Below are 9,308 nucleotides of genomic sequence, written 5' to 3'. Positions count from 1 at the left end.
TATTTAACCTCAAATGTTAGGTCTTCAAAGGCCTTTTATTAAAATATCTATTTCTACAGAAGCTTCTAGAAAATCTTCCCACAAGTCAGACTATGGGAGTGGAGGAAAAGTTGGCAGGACAGAAAGGATTAGATCAGTTAGGTTATATTTACCCTTCATGAACATGTAGCACCCTTTTTGGGTTCACTCTTTCATTTCACCCTGGATTATAGGTTATACTCTGTGGATACTTTTCTTCTTATGGTCCTTGTAAGGTAATTCTGAAGAATTGGAATTTCTAGTACTTTCATTCACATGTTCCCATCTGATATACTCCCAATAGTTGATATAATTAGATTTTACAAAAAGAATATTTGCTGAGAAGAGAGAACAAGGGCATAAGTTATAAACATCTCCCATACCACAAATGTACACGCATGGTCCCTGGGGAGAGTGAGCTCAAACTTAAAGCAAAAATGTAGTGAGGAAAACACATAGGTGATATATGGGGCCAAGAGGATAGCTCATAACTCCTGGCCCTGGAAGCCTTTTTTCCCCTTTGTGGAGTTGTCATCAAATTTACTTTGGGGCAAAGCACTGGCAATGGGCAAGTCACTGCTTTTGTCAGGTGGGCTGGCTCCTGCAGAGTATAGTGTCTCAGTTAGCTAGTCAGTCTACTGCTAGGTTGGGTCAAGCAGGTCACTTGGCTGCTGCACTAGCTACTCATCAGACTTGATGACTTCTACCAAACCTGGTTGCCAGTGGGACCTCTTTAATGGATCTCCTAATTTCATTGGTCAACAAGGCAATCTCCTGGTCAGATCAAATCTGCAGCAAAGGATTCAGTGTGGCCACCAGGGTTTGCTATAGACAAGTTACATGGTACTATCCACTTCCCATTCTGCTTAGAGTGAAACAATCACATTCAGAAAACAACTTTGGAAGACTTTAGAACTTTGATCTAAATGAGGAGGCACGAGTCCAAAAGAATGGAAATGAAACACAACACACTTTCTGACGGAGAGGTGATGAACTCAAGATGCACAAAGAGGCCTGTATCTTTGGACATGTGTGTGACTTTGTTTTGCCAAATTATATAGTTGTATGTTGAATACTTCATTTACCAAGTTTGTGTTTTCATTTACTCAGTTTGGGGTTGGGAGAGGGAAGTAGTAGTGAGAGGGACAGATTAATAAAATATGCTTGTTAATTGAAAAATATTAATAGTGAATAATAATTTTTTGAAAAGAGAACCTCATTTACTGGAATAAATCTTTCAAACATTTTTAAAGTTTTTACATAAGGACATTTACTGCAAAAATGTAGCAAGTCCAAGAATTACAAGCATTTCCCCACTACCCCCTGGGAGGTATTTACTTCTCTCTACCACCTCAGTTCTGGGGTGAGTGGGCTCAGATATAACAAAATTTCTATGTAGCATTCTTAACTCAAAGTTTACTTCTTAATATGGCATAGCCAATAGAGAGATCAATCCAAATTTCTGCTATTGATATAGACAGAGAGGTTGCTCAGGACTTCATCATATCTGACCTCTGACAAATCTGCCATGATCTACGTCTAGGGGAATTCTGATAGTTCATCCTCCCTTTCAAACATAAAGTTGTGGCTATTCCTCCATCTCCTTTACCTAAAACAGGAAAGAACAAAGGCAAAGAGACAAGAAGAGGGGCTCATATTCAGGGGTCACATGTTAACCTCAGATGGAGAAGGTGGAGGCCTCTCTCCTCATAGCATTGTCTCTATCTCTGGAACACAGCCAGGCAGGAAAATGCTAGAGCCAAAAGACTTCATTTTCCCAGATAAGTGTGCATGACCCCACAGAAAGGGTAGATCATAGGCATGCACTTGGATTGGGTGAGGTGACTACATACCGCAGGATTTCAAAAAACATTTTGATCTGCAGAATTCTTTTATTGGACAGTAAGTTATTGGGCTGAAAGACCTGGCTGGTTGTATATTCAAAGATTCAACTTAATTCAATTAAATTCAACAGACATTTCGTCATGACCCACCATGTACAAGGTATTACTCTAAGTATTAATGAGACAAAGATAAGAAGGGAACAATTCACGTCTTCAAAGAACTTAAATTTTAAATTAAAGAACACATATATAGATGAGAATACAAAGCAAGTACATTGTAATTTTCAGGAAGGAAAGAGCACAGATAGTTGGAATTTGATGAAGCCCCTATAAAGAAGATAACACATTAGCTAAGGCTTGAAGGAAGCTAGAGGTTCTAAGAGGTAGAGGTCAGGAGGAAGTACATCCCAGATATGGGGGACTACCTGTTCAATGGTAGGAAGGTGGGAAACGAATACTGATAAATATATGAAGGAAAATAATAATGTGCAAGAACAAAGGAAAATAAGTGAGAACCATATTATAAAAGACTGTAAATGCCAGGCTGAAGATTTTTAATTCTGTCCTGGGGACAATAGAAAGCCACTGAAGTTTTTAGTTAGGAAAGTGACAGCCAAATTTGCATTTTAGGAATATCAATTTGTCAGCTACAGAAGAAGATGCATTGCCAAGGGGAAAGAGTAGTGGTGTGGAAACCAGTAAAAAGGTAATTGCAATAATCCATGCGACAAGTGATGAGGGAAGAAGTGAGAAAATGTCTGTGTGAGTAGAATTTACAAAACCTAGATTGGAGATCAGCATCAAGGAAGAGGGAAATGGGAAGGATTACTGAAAGGTTCTAAACCTGAATGACTAGAAGAATGGTGAGGTTCTCAACAGAAATCAAGAATGTGGAAGAAAGGTATCAGTTACATATTGGACATGTTGAATTTGAGGAGCCTATAGGATATCTTGGTAGAGAGAACTAGCAAGTAATGTTGGCCAGAAATTCAAGGAAAAGACGGGCTGCATATATAGTAGTTTTGGTGCAGCTAGGTGGTGTAGTGGTTATAGTACTAAGTCTGGAGTCAGGATGATCTGAGTTCCAATCTGGTCTGAGACCCTTACTAGCTGTGTGACCCTGGGCAAGTCGCGTAACCTCTATTTACTTCAGTTCCTCATCTGTAAAATGGGAGCACAGTGGAGAATGAAATGGCAAATCATTCCAGTGTCTTTGCCAAGAAAACCTCATGGACAAGTCCATGGAATCATGAACAGTTGGACACTACTGAATAACAACAATATATAGCATCTACATGGGCAGCAATTGAACACATTAGAGTTGACAAGATCACCAAATGTATATAGAGAAAAGAAGGTGAACTCTTTTCAAGTACTTGAATGGCCATATCATGTGGAAGAGAGATTGAGCTTGTTCTGCTTCATCGTAAAATGTAAAACTAAGAGTAATAGATGTAATCCAGAGAAGCAAATTGAGATTTGATGTAATAAAAATTCCCGCAGTTTTTAGAGCTAATCAAAAATAAAATAGGCTTTCCTGAAGAGTGGGTATTCTTTCATCAGAGATTTTTAAGCAAAAGTTGGATGACTTGGGAATTTTGTAGATGGAATTTTTGTTCAGTTGTCAGAGTAGAAGGCATATATATATATATGTATATGTGTATGTGTATTTGTGTGTGTACTATATACACACATATATGCATACATATAGTGGGTGGGTGTGTATGGGTGAAAAGTCAGACAATAAAAGATTTAAGCATTTAAGATATCAAAGATATCTTACAAAATCTTAAAAAAACAAAAGATATCAAACAAAATCATGTATGATTATTGAGTGGCAAGAATAATAAATTTTAGAAGACAACTGACAGAAGGGAAAAATGACGATGGATATTCAGATATAACCCAAAGCTCTAGGCTTAAAAGAACTGAGTTCAATCTCTGGTCTACTTCTTATATCACTTTTTCTTTAATTTATATTTACTCCATTTAGCTTTACCTTTAAGAACTGGAAGAATATTTTCAACTTCCTCTAGGAATTCAGACTATAGCTTGTTTCTAAAGTCTCCACAAATATGTATAAAAAGATTCCCAGAGAAGCACTTGGGTTAACCATGACTATATCAGGTATAGGACAGTCATTATTCTACTCTACATAAAATATAAAAAACAAAAAAGCATACAAAGAACTTATAGTAACCCATAAATATTTGATACAATTTTCCTCCCTTTCCAGTGAGTAACATTATTCCTCAGGAAACTAAACTCCTCCAAATTCATAATACCTTGTTCTAGTTTAAATACCCCTTGGAATAAAAATGAAATTTAGATTTCTGGTGGGGTAGGCTCTTAACTTCCACTCAGTATTATTTCACCCTGAAGACATACATAGATATCCAATGTTAAGGTGTTACCCTAAGGGTATGAACTCCCTTAGAAGGAAATGAACTTGGGGCTACTAAGTGAGCAGTTTCTTCCCATAGGACTAATATAATCTGACTAACTCATGCTAATAGTGGAGGGCAAAAGCCAAGGTTTTTTGTTCCCTAAATCAGGATTTATACCCGACTCAACTATCTTTAGGATTCATGTGCTCAGTTGTCTTTCACGTCCAAGAATCTTGGGCTGCTCAGGAAATTCTCCTTTTTCTTTCTAAAAGGTTGGATTCTAGGACTTGTGAATTTAAAGTTACTAGAAAGACAACTCCATAGGTCAGTGCTTTTCAGGATTCTGGAGTCAGGGAGTACCCAGGAATTCCTCTATCATCTTTTTAGAAGACTAGAGTTCAGTTTGAATACATACTCGCCATCTCTTGGGCCAAGAGGGTATGCCACTGTCTCTTCAAACCTTGAACTAGAAACTTTGGGCCCAGAAAATCTCTCAGGCTTCATGTGAATAAAAACACACTCAGCTCCCATATGCTTATGTGCTATGGCAGCCGTTAGTGGCTCACAGAAGAGCTTCTCCTACACAACGCTTAGATTTATTCTTCCATGCTTTGATTCATCTTCTAGAAAGAGAAAAAGGAGAAGGCAAAAGGTACCAGGGTCCCAAATGATAACTCTTTCATAATTCAACAAAAGAGAGAATCTCATATGTATCTAGCCTAGATGTGGGAAACTCAACTCATCAGTACAAGTAGAGGTTAAGGTAAGGACCTTTAAAGATTATACAGGCTCTATATATTATCTATCTATCTATCTATCTATCTATCTATCTATCTATCTATCTATCTATCTATCTATCTATCTATCTATCTGTTTGTCTGTCTGTCTGTCTATCATCTATCTGTCTTTCTATCTATCTATCTATCTATCTATCTATCTATCTATCTATCTATCTATCTACCTATCTATCTATCTAGTGTAACCTCCCCATTTTAAAGATGAAAAGGCTGAAGTTTAAAGAGGTTAAGTGGTCAGTTGAAGAGCTGAGGTTTGAAGTCAAGCTATCTGTTCCAAATTCAGTGTTCTTTTTGGTGAAGCACAAAGACTCTTCTCTTTCACCTGCAGAGAAAAAAAAGAAGAATAAAGCACTAAATATGTGCCTGAATAGAAAGGAATTGTCTTTTGTGATTTTGGGGGTGATTAGCATTGCATTTTAGGGTTGGATTATTTTGTTTGAAGTAATAGAAACACAGTCCATACCTATTTATAATTTCTTGAATTTTTCTTAGTTGGGGGAAAGAGAAGCTAGATAGATCAGATAGGGGTAAAATACTCCTCCCCCTCCCCACAAAATACCCTATCATATGAATGGAAGCTTTCTGATTGAATGAGAATGAGCATGAGACTATTTGGAACAATGAGCACCCAGATGAAACAATCCCAAATTTTGAAGAGAAAAAGAGGTATTATGGGGTAGGATACATCTTTTTGTGTGTGTGGCCTGGGGGAATTGGATATATTTAAAGAGGATTGTGAGTCAGACTAGGCACAGTAGCTAGATTCAATAGATCAGAAATTTTAGGGATGACCTGGTCTGGGACTGGGTGGTCTCCTTTGGCACTTGTAATTTTACTTTTAACCTGTGGCACAGAGCTCTGAACTCTCATGGACTAAATACAGTCTCAGGGGCAACTTTAATTTTATCCCTACTCAGATAACACCAGGATAATCTCAAAGAATAGCTCTTGCCTCCATTAATGTGGATAACATGGTTCCTAGCTCTTACATAAATATATTCAAGGTAATAAATGTATATCAGGTGCAAAACAACCTTAATTTCACCTCAGAAACAAAATATACTCATAAATATGTCTAGAAAACATAGAACATACTCAAAATAGCTTGCAAGTAATCAACACAATTATTTTCCCTTTCCAGTGAATCTAATATTTCCACTAAGGTCTCAAAATCCTCTTGACTCAATGCCACCCTGTAGTTTAGATTCCCCTTAGAAGGAAACTAAAATTGTGGCAATACCTTGAGATTCTAGATATATCCCTGGATAAATTCCACATGGGCCTATGCTGTCTCTTCCAAGACCCGAGGATCAACCTGTAGTTTGTATTTCCCAAGAAATTTCACAATTCTCAAATTCACAAGTCCTCGAGTCTGGCCTTCTAGAAAGAAAAGGGAGAATTTCCTGAGCAGTCCAATATTCTTGGAGATAAAAGGGCATATGGGTTCTAAAGATAGTGGAGCAGGGTATAAATCCTGATTTAGGGAACAAAAAACCCTGACCTTTGCCCTCCACTATTATATTTCCCAATTTTAGGACTGGTGGACAATTCCCTTTCCACAAGCCTACACTGTCTGAATAACTCAAAGAAATGTTGAGAGGGGGAAGCAAAGTACAGTCAGATCCCCTTCTTATGGATTAACTCACTTTACTGACAAAGGTATGCTAGATCTGGCTCAAAACAGCTCTCAACAACCAGATGCTAAATTTTCAGCATGAATATTTCCAACTCAGAAAAGTGGCAAAAGCTACAGATCATCGCTTGTTGTATTGTTTTGTTGCTTTTCTAGACTTAAGAAAATGATAGAGAAAAGATTAGTAATGTGAATTAAACTTAAAATTGTGTCATGTATATTTTATTTTTCAGAGACCTGGGTGTTAAACGTTTACCAGCATACCATTATTTCCTGCCCTCCAGCTGCATGAGCAATCTTCTTCTGCCTCTAAGGGACATACTGCTCAGAGTATCCCCTAGAATAAAGCATTATCCTAGAAGCCCCAGTCTGAAGTTTTGAAGGTAGGGTTGTTCTAGTAGAAGCAATCCCCAAGGATGATGTTACCTAGGAAATCTCCCTTCTTTGGCTAAAAGATCAGCTCCCAGGGGACACATTGCCTAGGAAATCCCACTTCTCTAACTAGGATGGAGACATTCATAAATAGTATTGCCCATGAATTCGTCTCTTGGGCCACGTGGGTGAGCACTTGAAAATCCTATATATTTCTCAAGTACATCCACAACTGTACTGATTGCCACCTTTTTTTTGTTCTGTGAAAATTGATTCATCCTTTATATGTGCTCAGAAGTGAGGGAAAGGTCAGCAGAAATTCTCCTCTTTGGTCTCACTGACATGAGTAATCACATGAAGCTCCAGTGAGTACTAAGTCATTAATTGTTCGTAAGAGCAGTGTTGAAAAAGAAATTCTCCCCCCACCCCAATCTGCTGTATAATCAATTTCTTTGGAAAATAGGAAGAAAGAGAAAAAAAGAAGAAGAAGAAGCTTAGCAGGTTTCCTGGCTTGTTTTTATAAAACAACAAGGACTGATTTCTCCCAACAAAGTCTACCCTCCCAAGAGTCATAGCCAACTAAAGTATCTTGTGGGTAGTCTCTATGGCTATCCCCTAGAAGGAACCAAAGGGCAACTCCAAATCAATCAATTCATCTTGATTCAGCACTAGGCACAGAGATTAATTTTGAATCACTTTTTGTGATTAATGCTGCTCTTAAAAAGGTACCAATGGGCATATATACAGATTATAAATAAAACTTCATTCCTATTATGTATTGATTGAAAAAGACTCCTAAACAACCCCTTTTAGTCATGTCCTGTTCTTTGTGATCCCATTTGAGGTTTCCATGGCAAAGATACTGGATGGTTTGTCATTTCCTTCTCTACCTCATTTTACAGATGAGGAAACTGAGGCAAGCAGGGTCAAGTGACTTGCCCAGGAAGACACAGCTAGTAAGCATCTGAGGCTTGAACTTTGAACTCAAGTCTTCCTGACCTCAGACCCAGAGCTCTTTCCACTGGGCCACCTAGCTGTCTCATCAACCCCACTCCCTTACACACTTCCATACATACTTCTAGTAATCTCATCTGCCATATTTTTGAATTTGATATTATTTTTTCCTTTGTGAACTAATGACAGAAAATACACTATGATCATCTGGAGTGTATGTTGGCAGGGAGAAGAACAGGAAGAGCAAACTAATAGCAGATTCAATAATCTAATTATGATTAAAAGAAGGGGGAAGATAGTTAGAAACCTGAATCAGCTGCAGTAGATTTCTGAACCCACAGAGCTAGATTGCTAGACCTAGGGACCACAAAGTTCAGATGGTTTGATGACCCCAACTGGAGTTTAGTGATCAAGGAGATTTATGAGCTAGTAGAAAAAAATCAAATCTCTAGGGTTGTTATAGGGGGAAGGAGCTGAAATTCCCAGGAAGCTGACTTCAATTAACAAGTCCTAAGGCCCAGGGCCAGATCTTTTATGAGGGCTATCTAAATACATCTGTATTTAGTCTTACTGCTAATAACTTTCCCTGAAGCTGAAGCAAATTAGTTTATCCAACTAAAGTCTCTGCAAGCCTCTAAAAGGACACATGAATACCAACTAGATAGAAAATAAATTAGCAGTCTTGGAAGCATTATACTAAAAGAGAGATATAGAAGCTTTATCTTTAATCAGGGCTGCCAAGAGCCATAAACAAGAATTTTATCTTCCCCCTGGGGTACAAATCTTCAGGGGGTAAGTGCCTCAGGTGCAGGTCTAGCCATCACCTGTACAAGAAGTAGGAGGGACAGGTTACCAGGTGGCCCCATGGCATTGGAACTGTGGGAGGTTAGTGTGGGAAGGGTGGGAAGAGCAATTTCAGGGTGGCAGCTTCTACCCTATATTTGACCAATAATGTTTCTAGCACTGGGGTTTGCCTAAGATTGTTAGAAATGTAAATATTTGTTCATTTGAAATAACATTTCCTTAAGAGGGATAATTTTTGACAGCTAGTATGTGTTACCTTGGGTTGTTACCTGGTTTGCCAGGGACTTAATATGGCCTTGTCTTTTTTTTTTCTTTTTGGAAGGGGTAAGGCAGGGCAATTGGGGTTAAGTGACTTGCCCAAGGTCACACAACTAGTTTTGTGTTAAGTGTCTGAGGCCAGATTTGAACTTAGGTCCTCCTGATTCCAGGGCTGGTGCTCTATTCACTCTGCCACCTAGCTGCCCCAATGGCCTTGTCTTTAATATGTATAAAAATGAAG

This window comes from Petaurus breviceps, unplaced genomic scaffold (assembly GCF_028583685.1).
Source record: "Petaurus breviceps papuanus isolate PSGF00001 unplaced genomic scaffold, PetGlider_PUasm1.0 90919, whole genome shotgun sequence".
Lineage (NCBI taxonomy): Eukaryota > Metazoa > Chordata > Mammalia > Diprotodontia > Petauridae > Petaurus > Petaurus breviceps.
The sequence above is the reverse complement of the archived record's forward strand: the minus strand, read 5'-3'. Positions refer to the sequence as shown.